Source organism: Chironomus tepperi, unplaced genomic scaffold, assembly GCF_022539635.2.
Source record: "Chironomus tepperi strain 1889 unplaced genomic scaffold, CSIRO-AGI_Ctep_v1 contig_269, whole genome shotgun sequence".
Taxonomy (NCBI): domain Eukaryota; kingdom Metazoa; phylum Arthropoda; class Insecta; order Diptera; family Chironomidae; genus Chironomus; species Chironomus tepperi.
The window spans coordinates 11,969-32,184 of record NW_027226391.1 but is presented as its reverse complement, the minus strand read 5'-3'; positions in this window follow the sequence as shown (position 1 = coordinate 32,184).

The window sequence follows — 20,216 nt, the reverse complement described above, 5'->3', positions numbered from 1 at the left end:
CACAGTCCTATGGATACTATTTTCCGATTATTTTTCCGCCGTATGACTTTCGAATGTATTACTAAGAAAATAAATTCAATTTTATATGAAATTTAAGTCGACCTTGGAGTCTGCCCTCAACAAATCCGGAAGGCACATGACGTAGAAATGCCCAAAAATATGAATTTCGCCCGACTTTACTCTAGCCTAAATTAAAAAAAAAATCCACCTTATTTTTTTTTACATCCAACAACTCTGTCCCACATATCTATACATAAAATATTAGCTCAATGTCACATTTACCACATCCAAGCTGCTGATGCTGTTAATTAAATGTAGATAATTATGACTTTAATATACGCACATATACAATGTATTCAACATCAGCGATAGATACGCATGAAATAATTAATAAAACCAGCTTCTTATTACTTCACTACATCATGACTTATTGCATTTAGTATCATCACTTAGTATTGCGTACATAACTAAGCATTCACACCACTTTGACTCACCGCCACCGTCGTAATCATTCGCTTTACTCATAAAGCGTGTTTGGATACTCTTTTTTTTCTTCAAATGATGTTATCTTTATGACTTATTACAGGTTTTTAAGGGTCGCAATGGAGAAAGATTTGTGCCGCTTCAGGGCCACCATAAAAAATGTACTTTTTTTTGCTGCTTCTCTCTTTCGAGCTCGTATATTGCAACAAAATTCTTTTCCTTACTTCTTCGTTCCATAAATCCGATATAAAGTTCGTTCTTTTTATTTTGTTTTATTCTCTTTATCTACTTCACTTCTTGTTCTGAGCAAGCAGCAACAACAAAATAAGTTAAGGAATTTTGTAGTGTGGGCGATTCTGTGAATGATAAAGTTTTTTGGGTGACGTTTTTTTTTGGGTCCAAAACTTTTGGATGCTCAACGTATTAAAATGTTAGTCATATGGATAGGAATGAAAATGTTGATAAGAATACATTGTGTGCTCGCGTGGACAGGCATTTTAATACACATATGGATATCTACTTTGTTATTCATGTTGTGTAAAAATTATTCATTTTTCTGCGAATGCTATCTACTATTTTTGAAATTTTACATAATCACAATTTAGTCAAGTTGTGTGCTTGAATTATGCAACAGCTACTGATGAGTAATAAATATGATAATAAAATGTTTATATTTGATGAATTTTAGAAGTGAATGTTGTGGATTTTTTTGAGGAATTAGAATGAAATTTGGTGATTTAAAGGAGAGGCTAACCTTTGGTGAAGTTGAGAATCAATGAAGTAGATCAGCTGCACAACCTAATAGTTATATGTCAAAATGAAGTGAATGTGCCTTAAGTAAGCCGTGACAGGTATTTTAGACCTTAAAAGCGTGTCTAAAATTAAGAAGAACCTTTAGCTAGTCAGATCATTGATGCCAAGAGCAGCAATTGGGCATTTTGCTGCTAATAATTCTTTGACAAATGAAGGTGCGTGTGTTGCATCATCCTGGATTGCATGTGTTGAAAAGGACGCTAGAGTCCTTAATATCCCGAACTGGCAGAAGGTTTCGAAGGATAGAGCTGTCTTCAGACATTCCCTTTACGCGGCAATGGACCCTCGTGTGTCCCAGCCAAGAAAGAAAGTAAGTAAGAATGACGGTGCGCTAGATCACTTGACTAAGTTGGTCTTCACAGGTTATAGTCGGATCAGAACCATTCTTTTGACGACATTACTACCCGTGGCCTACTAAAGAAGGCTTTTAGCCTCATTTCCACTTCACATGATTCGAAAAATGACAATTGGTAAATTTGTGCCGAGTCTCGAAACCATGAAGAGTGTGAGTTGCAATAATTATGTACCGAAGTATTAAACCACTCTGCCATCAACCCACTTCGACTCGCTTGGCTTGAGTCGCTGATTTATGATCAATATCAAATCACAAATCTCTAAAAAAGTGGATAAATCGACCAAATTCAACTCAATTCCGAATTCAGCCTAATCCAATTCATCATTCAAAAATCTAACAGTACTTCCAGCTACAAAATCACCTTCCAGAATCACCCTTTCTCATACAATGCAAAGTGAAGCAACTCATGTAACAAATATGAACGCTTAACTCAAATTCTCATATCATGCGAACGTAAAGAGAGACGAGAACGAGAAGAGAAGCAATATAATTAAATAAAGTTCTCATCCATGCCTATTATAATGCTAAAGAATTGACTAAAAGAATAAACAATTACCGAAAAAAAATAATATATACAAAATTCTGCTTGCTATATCATGTGAGACTAATTTAAATAGTCTTATTCATTTTTGTACGGTTCCCTTAAATTATTATTTTAGTTGTCTTATGCGGTGGGACTTGCAGTTGCAAACAATAATATTATAAAGGTCGCTTCATTCTATCGGATATGCTTGATGAATCTTTCATGATATGAATTCTCACTTAGTTAACAAAATAAAGTTTAAATGGTCTTGAAAAAAAGGGGTGAATGGAGATTATGATGTGAGTAGATTTTTGGGTAATTTGATGATATTTTGTTAGTGGATTAGGTGTTGGTGATGTAGTCTTACAGGGATCAGTCATATATAAGTGATTTTTATGATAAATGTGAATTTTAATTGAATTACCCGAGAATCTTGAGGTGACTGACTTGTTGCCGGATTCAAATTACGTACCCAGTTTAAATCCAGTATCCAGAATAGATTTAACTTCGGTATCCGAAATCGGTTTCAATTCTGCATCCTGAATCGCTTTAAAACCGAATCCAAGTCAGAGTCACTTCGACTTTGGGTCGAAAATTTTATCGATTACTCGATTTGTGCTAGACTCACCTAGACTTGTACATTCCAGGAGGCCGAGTTGACGTCAATACATGAAGCATCCAAGACTGTTTCGGCCCATTTTTATGACGAAAAAATAAATTTTTTGAATTGGCTGTTCGGGCTGAATGGTAAAATGTTTGATGGCAAATGATACTTTGACTAGTTAGAGTTCCCCAAGTAATCGCAATCAAACTTAAAACTACCGTTTAAAGTGGGGTCGGAAGCGGTTCCTTTCGTGATATTATTGTCTATTATTGTCTATAATCATATATCGTTGACCCGAGCAGACAAAATACGTTAGAACTAGTCAATGTCAAGTTAATGCTCAGTTGATGTTTAGTTCTAACCTATACTTGTGCACTCAAATGTCCTGAATTACCAAGTGCCAATACACTGATTCATTATGTTTTTTGACATATTTATTTACAGCTAAACTGTCAAATAATATGACCAAACTTAGCATAAGTCGTCAAATATTTATACAAAATCCATCAATGACTTTCTGGCCTAATCCCTCAACAATTACCTCATTCAAAACTTTGTGAAAAACCTCCAAAAATAATCCGAATTTAGCACCACCAAAACTGAATAAAAATTCTTCATTAAATCATTTCAAATTTCACAATTCGAGCAATAAATTCGACCAATTTATCATCCATCCCATTCAATAAAGCATTCAAAACGCGCAAAAAATATAAAAAATTGAAAAAATATTCTGATTTCATTAACAGATGTTATAAAAAAACAACAATCCTATGTTTAGCCATATATGTATGAAGCAATAGCAAGCATTTAGTACATACACATGCCGTGAATACAAGAAGAAGTAGCAGAAATAAATATGAATTTTTTGAGTACATTATTTTATGTATATGAATGTTAACAATAGCAATAAACTTATTATTTAAGTAAATAAAATCGAGGTGAGGAAGTTCATTGAATAAAAAAAAAGAGTAAGTGAGTGAGATGGAGCGAGAATAGCGGCAGCAAAAGCAGAATGTTAAAGAATGAAAATAATAATTGTTTAGAATTGTGTCTGGTCACACACCGCTATAGCTGGCAATGGAGTATACAATTGAATTGGCTAGAAAGGTCAACAATCTCAGGCACCTATCATTCTGCTTACTGTCATCATCCCACACCACAAATATACATACGGTTCGGTACTACTTCAATAATGCCAATGTTTTCCATTTACAAATTGGCAAATCTCTGTGTTCTATACGCTGCTTTCAAATTGTCGTTTTCATGTTCTTATGTACATTATTTTTTTTGTCTTCTTCCTTTCTTTTCCTCTTTCTCCATAAAGCAAATGACAATCACAAGTTCGCAATCTATTGAGACACAAAAAAATAGAGAAGTTCTTCTTTAGGGATATTTAGTAATGACGTGAAATATTTAATGAGGATTCTTAGTTTATGGATGACATATGGGATTGTTAATAAGCTAGTATCTTGTCACATTGATGGTGCTTTTATGCCTTATACAATTTTAGTACTTAATGTAAGAGGTTAAGGCGAGAAAAAGAATATTTGAGCTCTGGACAACTTTGAATAAAGGAACGAGTAAGGAATATGAATTTTAGGGAGGAATGTAGGAACGGAAACTACAAGATTGGCTTAAAAATAAAATTTTGATAAAACAGACCTGAAAATATCACAATTTTCGAACCCATGCCTGTCTATTACACGAAATCAGCCGTAAATAGGGCGAAGTAAGCTGCAATCGGATCAAAATAAGACACAATTTAATCAAAAATATAAATAAGCAACAATTGAGTCTAAATCAGCCAAAATGAAGCTGTTAGAGCACTTTCACATATTTACGTCAATTTCCCGGGAAATCCCGATAGCTAGAAAGCATACCGTCAATGTGGTGACGTTACAATACTCTAGCGACTGCATTATCGCTGATCGAATGACACTTCAGAACACAGAAACTTTGAGACAACAGATCTTCAGTTAGGGTGACCAGAGGTCGAGTGTGGTCGGGACACCTGCTGTGAAAAGGGTGCAAACTACAGCAGCGTCCCGGCAAAAATACAGCAGATAGCCGCCCTATCCTAATTGTTCAAAATTATCCCAAATATTCTAATAGACGTCATTATTGATCATCCCCTCATAATATAGTTCTCTATATTCCACAATGCTTTAGCTACTTCTGCTCGTGTGCATACACTGCCATTTAGTAAAAACTTCTACGAAAATTTTTCTTCATTCAACCAAAACAAAGTTCTTCTTATTCAACTTTTAGATTTTTCTAGGATTCACTTTTAAATCGAGAGGGGTTGAAGTGAATTATATGACTGAAAGTCTTTGTTTGTTTACCTGTTTGATAGATCGATTATGTGCTGGTTAATGTGAGAAGTTGACTCATGAGTTTAAGGTGTAGATTTGGTATTGATATGAGGTTTATTACTTTTTATGTACATTAACGTTTATTGGGGCTCTGTGCAGGGGGCATTTGTTGGAAGCGGGGAGATTTGAGGGTTCAAGATTCATTTTTATTGGGGGTTCCCAAATCATCTTCAAAATGTTTTTGATTAGGTTCTGTGCTGGAGCGTATTTATGGGGAAGCGGAGGGTTTGGGGGTTCAAAACGCATCTTTACTGGAGTTCCTAAAACATCCCTAAAACTATTGCAATCCATATAAGTTTGAATCAGAATTTTAACAATATGTATATCACGACACCGAGACGGTAGTACTCTAAACCTAAGTGACGGTCAATTGGCACAAAACAATTAAATTTAGTGGCAATATTGCAATGTGTTCTGATGGAGATATCAATCAATTCAAAAAAGTCGTCGGTTTTGAAATTTTTGTCAAAAAAAAAAAAAAAATTGATTTGATAAAAAGGTTTAGACGACGTATATTCCAACTTGAATTATTCTCTTCTTGATTTAATTATAAGAATCGAACTTCTTTATCTTTTATTCAATTTTGTATTTTCATTTTATCGTTAAAAATATTGTAAAATTCATTTCGCAGTATCTAGTACTGGTTCTTTCATGAACTCTACATATTTTTATATGAAAATTAGCTACCCCAGTTCCTTTACAACACCAATTCCAAACCACCTATTTGTACATAGTCTGCGAAAGGAGATGATACTTTTGTTGCTATACATTCCAAAATCCTTTTACTCTCGCCAATGTTTTTTTTGGAAGCATTCCAAAATGAAATTTTCTCATAATTTTTTTTTGTGTGTGTAAACAACGGAAGAGCTGGAAAAAAATTTTAAATCATATTTCGATTGAACTTTTTTGTGCTCATCACAGTGAAAATAATAATATTTTTAATTATACATAATACGGTGTATCAAATGCACACGAGGAAGGAGTTGGTTCTGCTGGAAATTATGCATATATGTAGATTAATTTATTAAGTTCTGAAATTGAAAACCAATTCATGTACAAAATTATGCTGTAAAGATATTCAATACTGTAAGCAACTTTACAATATTTTATCAATTCTCGATAATTTACAAATTGGCATTAAACTTGAAAAACAAACTGAAATTGCTTTTAATTAAAATGTATCAATTGACATGTAGTCAATAATACTAGATTTTATGGTTAGTTGAAATATTATGTTCATGTCAACTGGTTATTTAAGGTTGAAGTAATTTTCTTATGAATGGTTTTTGTGTCGTATGGATGTGAATTATTTTCAGATTATATATTTACAGGTATTTATTTCATTTATTGGATAGAAATTTATGGCTTTGTGTAATCATTTTATTACACACATTGAGGTATCTCACACTCATCCTTTTCATCCAGCTCTAGTAATCAGTAACTAGATAATATGTTGTCTCAGAGCTAGAAGTTGATTCAAATTTTGTGTGGAAAGATCAATTTGAGTCGACCTGACTCAATACAAAATTTTAGTCAGCTTAGAGCTTTGCCGGAAAACTCTATAAACACGTATCTAATGAGCTCAAACCTGTCCAGATCTTAAGATCCAAAGCTGCGGGCTATATGTATGCATTACAAAATTAATTATTAGAGTTTTGAATCCCAGGATCTCGTATCAATCTTGTTCCTTTATAGGTCCCGAAATCCGGGGACACAGGTTTGGCACCTGGATTGAAATCCCTACTAATAATGAATTATGATTGTATGAGTATTGAAGGGATTCGCCAAACCTCTCGCTCAATCAAAGAGGTATTGGAGATTATAGAGAGATTTGAACCACTTCTTTAATGACATTTCTGTCTGTAGACTATAAAGGAACACTGTGAATCGAGTTTCTAGCTCATATGATTCAAAAAAGGACATGTGAAAAAGTATCCCATGCCGAGTCTCGAACCCATGACCGCTGATTCGGTGTATAATAAATCAAATCCCAAAGAACGAAACCACTACGCCACCGAGCCAGTGAGACTCTCAAATTCATCCAAATAAATTCGACAAATTGCCAACTTAAACTCCTTTAACAGACATAACTGAACCCTTACAAAAAGCTTCCAAACACCATCCAACAAATTACAAAACTAAAAGCTTACCCTACAAAAAGAAACAAACTCTTATAATCTCCTGACTTTTTATTCATTAATCACTTACTTGTTTGTGTGAAAAGCTCGGTTTTTCAATAAACTTCATACACATAAGTTTACAGCAAACATATCAACTACATGAATGTCACATCTAAAGTATCAGCATGCACAGCATATGCACATAAAATCATACAAGAATGAAAAAAAATTCTCATCAACTCGAACCGTCTCTGAGTATTGTAAACTTTTGGTCTTTTTCATATATGTACATTATGTATAACTATGGGTGCAGGTTGAGTATGAATTGAATTGAGCAAAAGTTATATCATGTATTTAAAATATTTGTCTAAAAAGAGCACATAAAATTGTTCTTTTTTTTTTTGGAAATCAAGGGAAAATTTTCATAAGCTTTTTTACAATTTTAATATGTCTAGGGGTGTAGTTAGGTGGGTTATTAAGCTTAAATGTATGAAATGTTGTTGTTCGTTCAATGAGCTTTCGAAAAAAATGAGAGGAGTTAAGTTAAAGGCAAGTTTTAAGGAATAAAACAGTCTAGTGTTGTGAGTCAGAGTTGGTGGGACTCCAACGTGGTGGCACCTTCGTTGGAGCTCGGATTCAAGTCAAGACGCCTACATTGTAGTTGGATTCAAGTTGGAACGCTTTCATTGTAGTTTAGATGTAAGTGGAGCCGCTTTTTTAGACTTTTGGAGACCGAAAAACACACAGTGATCACTAGGGCATCATTATATCATCGCATTAACGGTAAGACGATTTGACGGCTGATTTTGACCCTCTTTTACAACAAAAAATGAGATTACCCACATTATGTTGCTGGAGTATCATGCTTAATTGCTCATGAATCATGCTTTTTAGGAGTTATTGAGATTAATCCTAAGCAGGTGCATATTCATGAAGAGGGTAGGGATAGGTTTGGTGTTCAGGAAGTAGGGGACGGGGATGTAGCATTAGCAGCAACTTTTGGACATCACGCTCAACATCTTCATCCCCACAAAAGTTATTTTGGGAATCAAATTCTCACCTTTTCGACAAAATTCTTCAATTTACCATTTTCATTCGAAGAAAATTGAAATTACAAACGAAAACTCTATTTTAGAAAGAAACACATAATGTCTGAACCAAGTCTTAACAGCCCTTAAGATGCCCAAAAATAACTCCAATTATCCACCCCTGAATCTAAACATTCATTTTCTAACGCTGTTCATCATCATCATCATATACAGCATAGCTTCATGTTCGAGAAAGCTTTGGTAATAAGTATGTATATGTACACAGAGCAACTGAGTAGCAGGAGTAAGAATGAACACTGAAAAGCAACAAAAAAGAAGAACTCCATGTACATTTATGTGAAATGAAAGAAGGAACGAGGAATTGCATCAGACAGAGTTTTCCATTTTCTATATTATTTTTTTTACTCTTCTCATGTTCAAATGAATAAGGACGAATTCAGTTATTTTGGCACACACAGCCATATACATATCCAATGAAATATTAAAATCAAAACAATCCTGACGTTGCTGAATATTTTCCCACGATAATGTTGAGTCAAAAAGTACGTGCACGAAAAGCTAATGTGAAAAGTTCTACTTTACTTAAAAAGGAAGAGGAAAATGTGAATAAAAAGACTGAGCATTTCAGGCAGAACGAAGCACATTTGAGAGGTGGCAAGGATGGAGCATGGATAAGAAGGAATGAATAAAATGAGGTAAAATTTTGTGGATTATGTTAATGGAAAAGAATTTCTTTTTTTTTGGGAATCTTTCTTACTCCTCGACATTCCATAATTTAAATGACTTCATTTCATGAAATGAAGAAAGAAGGAATGAAAAAATCAATTTGAGACTTTTATTTGAAGAAATGAAAAGTTTTTCGTTTTTTGTTTAAGTTTAAAATAATTTTCTTCTTAGGTGAGTTTTGAGTAAAGATTTTTGAATTGGAATTTTAAAGGTTTTATTCAAGTTTTGTCATTGAGATCAAAATGGGATTCACTTGTTTTCGTCATCGTTTACCTCTTTTGAATTCTATTGTTTGAATTAAAGGATAAGTTGGTGAGTAGGGTTTTCAATCGCCCGGGATTGAATCCCGGGATTACATACATTTTGATCCCGGGATTGAAAACCCTATTGGTGAGCAATTACGTCAGGATCTTGGTGGTTTGATGAGATTTTCAGCACTGGTGTAAATATGTGTTCAGCATCGATTCTAAGATACTCCATGCATTTTAATGCCGTTATTGAAAACTCTAGCGATTCTCAAACTAATGCACACCAGTTTGTCATAAGAGGTTCTTACTATTACCTCTGAACTTTAAAGAAAAGGAAATTTAATGCTGATTTTCCATTTGAGTATTCTAAATACTTGCCAAAATCAAAAATTTTCAGACATGATTGGCAAAAATTTTCGACAAAATAAAAAGCTACCCGTAATATATGAACGACCAAGAGTCATGACCAGGATCATTTGAACTATAACTTATTGGACAATATTCTGCAAATTGAAAGAATTTATTAAGCAACACTTTGCAAAACACTTTTATCAAGATACAAACCTTCCTCAAACAATTCTCGATATTCCCTTCAAACGACCCTAAAGACAACCAACTCGAACAGATAAGGATCATGTTTGTGAGTGCACTTAAAAATTTTAGCATGCTCAATTATATTGATTGATTACACTCATGAGCACGCACATTTAGTTTAGTATGATTATTGTCTGTTAGGGCAACCAGAATCAGTGATGCAAAACTGAGTGTTAAATTGCCTAAAATCCCGTCTAACCCTTGACATTTTCAATGCTGAAGCTCAAACTATTATGAATGCAAAATCGCCTGATTATCTGATCTTTAAAATGCATTGTTATTTAAAACACTTTAAATCAGTCGACCAGAAACAGGTTTGATGTCTTCGTTTTTAAAATATATTATAAATATCCCACAAAATCAAAACAGTGAATTTGCATATTAGACAATTAGCTAATGAGCTTTAAATGTGTCAATAAAAAATGAAAACAATGCCTTGAAACAGGAAGTCGATTAATAACTTTACTGTCTTTCAAATCAATAATTCTCAATATTTTTCGAAAATAATCTCACGAAACAGCAACAATGTTGCACAAAAGTCCTTCAAATATTGACGATCTATAAATTATTAAAAACCATAAATGAATTTAAGTATTATAAAGTCAAGGTAAGCAGATTTATCAAGCATCAATAGCTTATTAATTAGACGTCAATAATGAAAAGATTGGAAAATATTGATACACTTACATTTTGGTACGAAATAATTGACGATATGCTGTCAATAAATTTCCTAGTTAGTCAGTTCCAGTTTTACAAAAAAATAAAAGACCATTTGAGGTGAAATAATTCAATTTTTTTCTCATCTTATATGCTGTTATGCTTTATGGATACTAAATATTTATTTTTATATATTCAAAAATGGTGCCATTCACTTATTAGATTTGAAAATGCTTGATATAGACTAGAAATTCAAATTTAATAGTGAGTCAAAGTGGCTCGGTAGCGTAGTGGTGTTGTTCTTTGGGAATTATTCATTGTACACCGACTACGCGATCATTAGTTCGAGACTAGGCATGGGCAATCTTTCCGCATGTTCTTTTTCGAGTCATATCCTCTGAAAACGCAGCTCACAGTCTCCCTTTGTGGGTAACAGACAGTAATGCCGTCAAAAGTGTGGTTTGGAGCACCTCCTACTTTCTCTTCAAAAAATTCAGGCTACAGCTTTGGAATCAAGAGGGTAGCAAAAAAGCAGCAATGGCAGAGTGGTTAGAGTGTTGGCCTATCGACCCTAATGACTCGGGTTTGATTCCAGGGATAGTCTAGTCGGATTCGGGTGCTTTTCTGACTCGAAGCTCTGGAGTTTATAATAATGGAACTCATTAGATTCCAATATTATTTGAATACAAAACTCTACTGACTTACTGGAACCATGCTCCGATTTGGAGTCTAGGTTGCTACAAAAGGCTTTCCATCTAATTTTATTGCAAGCCAAATCACAAAGATTTGAACAAATTCTCAATTTTGTCATCTAATTAGCATTCCATCATTACCTTCCTTCACTATGCTACTCTTGAACCGTCCTGGTGGTTCCTTCTGGATTCCTACCAAGGACTGTATAGCAAAATTTTCTCTCTCTCTCAGTTAAAAAACTATTCCGCTTTCGAAGTGTGTGACCTATCCAGCCATATTTACGCTTGAGATACAAACTCTACAACAAAGAGAAATTCTGACTTGAAAATTCATGTTCTGCATCACATAATCAACAATCATCCTCAAAAATATAAAACTAAATAGCCAAACTTTTCCTTCCATAGTTTCCACTCTAAATTTACAGCATCTAAATGAAAATAAATTATTTTTTTTTGAACTCCTGTCTCATCCCCATCCTCAAATAAAAAAGAAAAACTTTTGTACACTTGAGCTTTGAGCTTTTTATTCAATCTTTTTTTTGCACATACACTACTAAATATATATTTATAGAATAAAAAGTCTTTAAACTATGTGCATCCAACAATGTTTCATGTTAGCTTGATAATTTTTCAAAATTCACTTCTTCTTCGACTCCTTTTTATGCAATGAGAAGCATTAAAATTTCCCTTAAAGTGCATTGAAGATGCTTCGAGTTGGAAGCAGCAAAAGTTTTTTTTTTTTTATTTTTCTTTAAACTTCAATGTGTAATTTTGTGTCTTCGTCTATATGCTTGCATTGCATTGTTGTAGGATGTCTTTCGCATAAAACATTGTTGAAAATGTAATAGAATTGCAGAATTGTGCTCTGCTTTGTTATCTCTACAACATTATTACGAATATTCTCATTATTATTGCTATTTTGTATGAGCGGGACCCGAGTTGTAAGTGATGGACATGACCTGGTTGGTTCATTAGAGAATTATGTCTCAAATTCTCTAGATTGCCCACATTTGTCCTTTTATGGTCAATTCCTAGAGATCTAATGAGATTTTACTCAATTACTCGACCTGTGCTACCAACCCGAATACCACAAATTGGTTAACCGATTGAAAATCTGGACCTATGCAGGCGTGACTATGACTTGATTGTGTATTGAGTCTAAAAACAAACTGTGACTAGCGTGACTGTAATTTGATAACGGATTAGATTTAAATCCGGACTGTAACTGGTGTGACTGTGACTTGGTACCGGAATTGGCTAAAATCTGGACTGTGACCAGCGTGAGTGTGTTTTGGTATCGGAATTTGGATCAAATCCGTAGTATGATCAGCATCACTGTGACTTGGTACCTAATTCGGATTAAATCTGTCCTGTGACCGGCATCATTGTGACTTAGTACCGGATTTGGTTTAAATCCGGACTGTGAGACTGTGACTTGGTATTGGATTCGATTCAAATCACATTTTACCAGCGTTACTGTGACTTGATAACAAACGTTCAGTTTGAAACGGATTTAAAACTGCATCCAGTACCAAGTCATAGTCACGTCGGTCACAATCCGTTCTTTAACCCATCCAGCCTGATTATGGTTCGATTTAAGAACTTGAACTATTCAGACCAAAACTCATATGCTACCCGGCACCATTCTATAATCAACCTGATTCTCCGGAGATATAACATGACTCTATGCAAAAAGTAGCAGTTTGTAGCTTAAATATTCTCAAGGTGAACAACAACAATGTTGATGTAAGTTGAATAACGTAATAAGAAAACAGAGAAGAATTGATATGTATACCAAGTAGTACAAGGACGTAAAAAAAAAATTCAATTAACGTTCACTTTAGTTCTGTGCGGTTAACAAATTTGTGTGTACATCTCTCAATATGCTTACTTCTCTATCACGGCATTTTCCATTAATTTTTCATTGTCATTTTAATTTTTCATGTGCTTAAAAGCACTTTTTTTTCTCAATGATAATGAGCATCACTAAATTGTCTCATTATGCACCGCCAATTCAAATTGCTTTTCTTCGTTTGGGATAGAAATAAATATGGCATCAGCACTAACAGCAGTTACGTGAAGGTGCAAAAAGCAATTACACGCATGATAAAAATTGTGCACTTTTAAATTTATGTCTTTTTAATGCCGAAAAGAAGTTACGATGTAAGCAGTAACTGTCTGGTTTTTTTACATCCGAAATGGGAAATTTGCTTGCCTTTTCTGCTTGACAATTGTGCATACAGATCATGCACGACATGAAAAACCTCAAAATCAATTCAGTTCAATTCAGTTCAATTCAGTTCAATTCAGTTCAATTCAGTTCAATTCAGTTCAATTCAGTTCAATTCAGTTCAATTCAGTTCAATTCAGTTCAATTCAGTTCAATTCAGTTCAATTCAGTTCAATTCAGTTCAATTCAGTTCAATTCAGTTCAATTCAGTTCAATTCAGTTCAATTTAGTTCAATTCAGTTCAATTCAGTTCAATTCAGTTCAATTCAGTTCAATTCAGTTCAATTCAGTTCAATTCAGTTCAATTCAGTTCAATTCAGTTCAATTCAAACTTAAAATGCGTTTTAGGTTCAAAAAAATCGAATTTCTGATATTTCCCTAATTATTAACATCTTATGCTGACTATTGCCGTCTTTTGTTAATGTTTAATCACAAATCTGCCTCATGCTCATCATAATGCATAAGAAAAGAAGAGACCGTAGACAGGAAACGCGTACGAGCGTCAAATATTTTTTGGATTATTAATGATTTTATTTAAAAATAACAGCAAGCAATCGAGGAAGATGAAAATTTCGTCATAAAGATTGAGCACAACGTACTTATTGCTTTGACTTATTCATCGTGAATGAAAATAGAGAGGCGCCAAAAGTGACCTGATATGAATAAAAACTTCATCGGGTAATAAAATGAGAAAAATGTTTGTATCTGAGATACGATGGATGCTGATGTAGCATACGCAAGGTGAGAAAAGTTCAATTTTTCATTTTTGTTCTGTATGAAAAAAACAGCAAAGAAAATGAGATGAGGAAAAGAAAATTTTTTGTTGCTCGGAATTATCGTGAAAAATCTCACGTCTTCATTCTTGTTATTTTGATCTAAATTCAGTGAGGAATGAGATGAAAAGAAGAGATTTTTTTATTTATTTTTCTAGTTTTATTTTATTAATAATTTTATGTCTTATTTAGGGGAGTCTATTAATTGTGTATCTGGGAGTTATGGAGTCGAATCTGTCGACTTGGAGTTGGCGTCGTTGTTACCATAAGAGTCATTCTGTTAGGACTTAGTTTTTAATTATAGAAACTTGCGAATTGCTCTTAAATAGCTTTTCAAGCTTAAATTGCTATATTCTTTAACGGCACAAATTATTCATGGCTTCCAAGTGGCCGCTGTATGGCTTTCATTTGGCTGCCTTACGGCTTTCATATGGCTGCTATGTGGCTTTCATGTGACTGCCACGTGGCTTTCATATGGTTGTCATGTGGCTTCCATTTGGTTGCTTTGTGGCTTCCATGTTGTTGCTTTGTGTCTTCCATGTAGGTGCCATGCGACTTCCTTGTGGTTGCAGTGTGGATTCCATGTGGTTGCTGTGTGGCTTCGATGTAGTTGCAGTGTGATTTTCATGTGGCTTCCATGTGGTTGTATCATAACTTCCATGTGGTTGCCATGTGGCTTTCATGTGGTTGTCATGTGGCTTTCATGTTGTTGTTTTGTGGCTTATAACTTCCATGTCATTGCTTTGATTCTTTCATGTGGTTGCCACGTGGCTTCTATGTGATTGCTTTGTAGCTTCCATGTGGATTCCATGTGGTTGCAGTGTGGCTTCGATGTTGTTGCAGTGTGGCTTAGACTTCTGGTTGAATAGGAATTGAACCTTCATTAATATTGGTTCATCATTGTTAATCCAGTCTTTGAATCCACTTTAAGGATTCTTTGTATAAATTAGTTTCGAATAAAGCAGATTGTAAATCTTCTATATCTAGCCTGCTTATGAAGCGAGGACTGTGAACAGATTTTTAATCTATTCTTTAAAGGACTTATTCTGGTACAATTCCGTTTGACTGCGGTAATCTTAGTGAAAACAGGAAATACCACGAGAAGGTAAAAACCTTGACATTCGATCACCCACCGAGTCAGATCAACAGCCTCTTTAACTCCCCTTAGTCCTCATTGTGACTCAGTTTAAGTCAAATCAACAATCAATAAACACCTGTGAAGTCAATAACTCCACTCATACTGCAATCCAATAAATATATGCTCTGTCTACAAAGTCGTTCCTTATTCGTGCATAATTTAATGTCCATAAAACGATCTCAGCTAATAAAAAATAAAAAAAATCGCCAGCAACTCTACAATAAATCCAATTATAATCGCAAGCATCCATACATTTGAGTCGTGACTTAGATTTGAACTAAAAATACCCAACTTTATTTTTACTCCCATCTGTAGATTCTCTTACCTAGATATGAAATGTATATATGAATTGCCAGCACTAAACAAAATTCTTCGAAAACCTTTCAATGTATCAAATATAAATAAACTAATTCTACTCAATTTTTCACAATTTTTTTTGTGTATTTTCACATTTTGGTCGATGAAAATTCTTTTCTTCATGGAAAGGCAAGTGATTTTTTTTTCGATTATTAAAAATAGATTTTACTCGTATCTGGCATTTTTTTTTTTGCTGTGAATAATGAATTTTAATTAACATCAACAAATTGGAGCATTAATGATTATAATTGAGATATTCTTCATTGGTGCTTCATGCTCTTTTAAGATGTCATGAAATTGCATGTGCTGGATGATCATTTTAAGAGAGTTTGTGTATTTAAAATTTGTTAAAAGTTGATTTTTGATCATTTTACAAAATTTGAATTTTTGGAAACCGTTGGAGATTTTGAACCTTTAGAATCAACTTAAAATTTGAATTTTGGAAAACTGTTAGAACTTTTGGAATCAATTGAATATTTGAATTTTCGAAAATCATTTGCTATTTTGGACTTTTAATATCAGTTAAGTATTTGAATATTTGAAAACCGTTAGAAATTTGAACTTTTAGAATCAGCAAAAAATAGAATTTTAGAAAGCTGTTATAAGTTAAAAATTTTTATTTCCATTAAGCATATTTATAAATTAATTTTTCATGCAAATTGACACAAAACCCATGAAGCCAACACGCAAAATCTCTAATCCAAATTTTCCAATGTTACACAAAGTTCAATATCCGTTTGAACAAATCATGACCTAAATAATCAGATTCTGTCATGGTTAAACATCAGTTCCTAGAAGCCAAATATCCAACAATTCAATTCATAAAGCCACTTTTTTTGTCAGAATATTTGTGTCTCACAGTCAAAAACTCTATTTAGCAAACAAAAAAAAAGAGCAAAAAAAAGAAAGGCAATAAATCAGCATCAACAATATTGTTTGTTTATTGTTTTGTGAATTTTTTGGTAAATCCAATACCATTGTTGGGCATCTTATGTACATTAATTCACTTCATTTCGATGAGTTGCTTTTTGAAGCTGAAAAAATTGAGATTAAAGACTGTGAGCTTATAAATCATGTCTACTAAAAATCAATAATGAGCGCCTCGAAACAATGTGTATGATGTAAAGTAACGCTTAAGAGGATTATACGAATAACTAATCATAATTGTATTCGAAGCAAGATGAATAGAGAAGATTTTTATTTTATTTTTGCTGCTTCTTTTTCTCGAGTGACTTAGATGTTCAGAAATGGGTGATTAGCCCGAGCAGCACTAATCAAGAAGGATCCGACACTGCAATTTAAAGGCTCCACCAAACTGTCTCGAAAGAACCATAAACTGGCCGAAATGACCAAGAAATAGCCGAAAGGAACATGAACTGGCCGAAAGGACCATGAACTGGCCGAAAGGACCATGAACTGGTCGAATGGACCATGAACTGGCCGAAAGGATTATGAACTGGCCGAAAGGACCATGAACTGGCCGAAAGGACCATGAACTGGCCGAAAGAACCATTAACTGGCCGAAAGGATTATGAACTGGCCGAAAGGATCATGAACTGGACGAAAAGACCATGAACTGGTCGAAATGACCATGAAATGGCCGAAAGGATTATGAACTGGCTGAAATGATCATGCACTGGCCGAAAAGACCTTGAACTGATCGAAATGACCATGAACTGGCCGAAAGGTATATAAACTGGCCGAAAGGACTATGAACTGGCCGAAAAGACCATGAACTGGCCGAAATGACCATGAATTAGCTGAAAGGACAAAGAACTGGCCGAAAGGATTATGAACTGGCCGAAAGGACCATGAACTGGCCGAAAGGACCATGAACTGGTCGAATGGACCATGAACTGGCCGAAAGGACCATGAACTGGCCGAAAAGACCATGAACTGGTCGAAAGGACCATGAACTGGCCGAAGGGACAATGAACTGGCCGAAGGGACCATGAACTGGCCGAAAGGACCATGAACTGGCCGAAAGGACCATGAACTGGTCGAATGGACCATGAACTGGCCGAAAGGACCATGAACTGGCCGAAAAGACCATGAACTGGCTGAAAGGATCATGAACTGGCCGAAATGATCATAAACTGGTAAGAATGTCTACAAACTGGTAAAGGACGTAAAATTTTTGCCAAAATTTGTCCAAAAAGCCAGGTGACTAGAAGATGATGACCCTCATGACCCTCAAGATGATGACATACACTTCCCGGCACTCAAATGTAATTGAAATGATTTAATTTGTGATCTTTTTTTCTGTTGTTTGTTTGTATTGATGAATACGAAAATTGTTTATTAATCTCCTCCTTTGTGCTATTTACTTAAAGACTTAAAAATATTCTTGATCTGTTCTTTAGACTCGATAAATGAATTAATTGCAAAGTCTCATATATGGATATGAGTAATATACTACGTATTTTAACCAAATTAATTATGATGTTAATTGAAATGAGACAAAAAGAAGACTTTAAAGTGACTTAACTCATAAACAATGGATTTGGGAATGCTATTGTGATGTGTAGTTGGTTCCGTTAATATTTGAAGGATTTTGATGCTAATTTTAATAATTTCAAGATTGTTTTGTTGGAATAGAGTTTAAAAATTGAATATTGTGACATTTAAAGCTGAATCTTATGGTACAAGAGTAAGATTCTAGACTTGAAGGTAAGCCAATGCAATTTGGCATATGTTTGTTATTGTCCTCGATTACCCCTAACAGAAAATGAACATACTCACCTAAATGAGCGTAATGATGAGTGTACTTAGACAATATAATTCAAAATACTCAATTTTGTAATCAAACTAAAGAGTACGTTCAATGTCTGTTCGTGTACCATAAAATATCTAAACCAAAAGATGCATGGTGTGTAAAAGACTAAAATGAATGTCCCTAGGTCAGCGTGAGTCTGGGGTGGGGCTGGATATTTAATCAAAATCGACTTATTACAGTTGTTACTAGTCTGTAATTAGGTCTCTATGGTCTGATGCAATATTGTTCAAATTGTGTGCCGACTACATTTGTTGATAATGTCATGAATCACATGTCGTGTGCGGCTTTGGTCTAGGCTTAGCATCAATGTGCCATACCCCAAAAAAGTTTAGGCAGCACTTGCCTAGTGACTAAATAATAGGCAGAATACTAGTAAATATCAGCAAATTTGATCATTTATTCAGACTTGAGTTTAATTCCTACAAAAACACAGTTTCCAAGAAGGATCAATTGTGTTACTGATGTCAAATACCCATCGATACACACGAACTATTCATAACCAACTCTAAAAATAACCATTAATTCCCTCCCACCTACATACTTTCATTTCCATAAAATTCCTCAAGAGTAGAAATCCATCAACCATATTTAAGTATCGATTTATCTGATGATTTAATAACCTAGTGAAAGCTCATCGATTGAAAATTTTCAATTCAATCCCCATCATAATTTTTAAAATACAAAAAAACACAGAAGATATGTTAATAAATTTTTTCTGTTCATGAATGGGATTGAGCCAACAACAAGTAATCCTCATTCACATCAATAATTCATTTTCATAGTTCATAAATTTTAATCTCATATGTGCATATAATATACATATATGTAGCAAGTTTAATCGATTAATATGTGCAATGTGGGTGGATTATAACCGTATGTTGTCATGCTATAAGAGCATAAATTTTCAATATCATTTCAACACTCAAATGATTGGCGAGAAAGAGAAGCAAAAACGATGACAAGACTAACAAAGAATAAGCACATAACAGCTCATCACATGATGTAACTAATGCATAAAGAGACAGCATAAAGAATTGTCGTGGCTAAGGTGTCGACCGTACGAGAACAGCACAAAAGAAGAAAAAAAAAACTTATTAAAATTCCGTTAGAATTATTTAGTGCTGATACCGAGTACCCTTTCAGTTTTACTCTCTTCCGTCTAAGTGAATATAACAATAAATGTAGAAATTGAAAAATCTTATAATGAAAAGAATATTTGCTACTACTGTGCAAAACATATTGCGCAACATGGTGTGAGAATGGTTTGGGATGATGTTTATGGAATTATTGGATAGATATTTGAATGGTCAAAGCGCATTTTGAGGGGAATTGAAAAAAATATACAATAAATATAAAATATGATGCAGAATTTTATCAAAAATTCAGATTGATGCGAAATTAATGCAAACATGAGGCAAAAGTGAAGCGAATGGTAATTTGATTCAAATCGAATGCAAATATGATGCAGAATTAATGCCAATTTGAAGCAAAATTGATGCAAATTTTGGATCAAAATTGAGTAAAATGATAATTTGATCGACAAATTAAGCCAAACTGAGGCACAAATAAAGCAAGTGCTTGAAAAATTTAAAGTAAACATGCGCAGTTGTATTGAAGCATAAGGACAATTTGATGCGAAAATGAAACAGAGATGATGCTAAATTGAAGCTAAAAGCCAATTTGATGGACAAATGAAGTAAAAATGG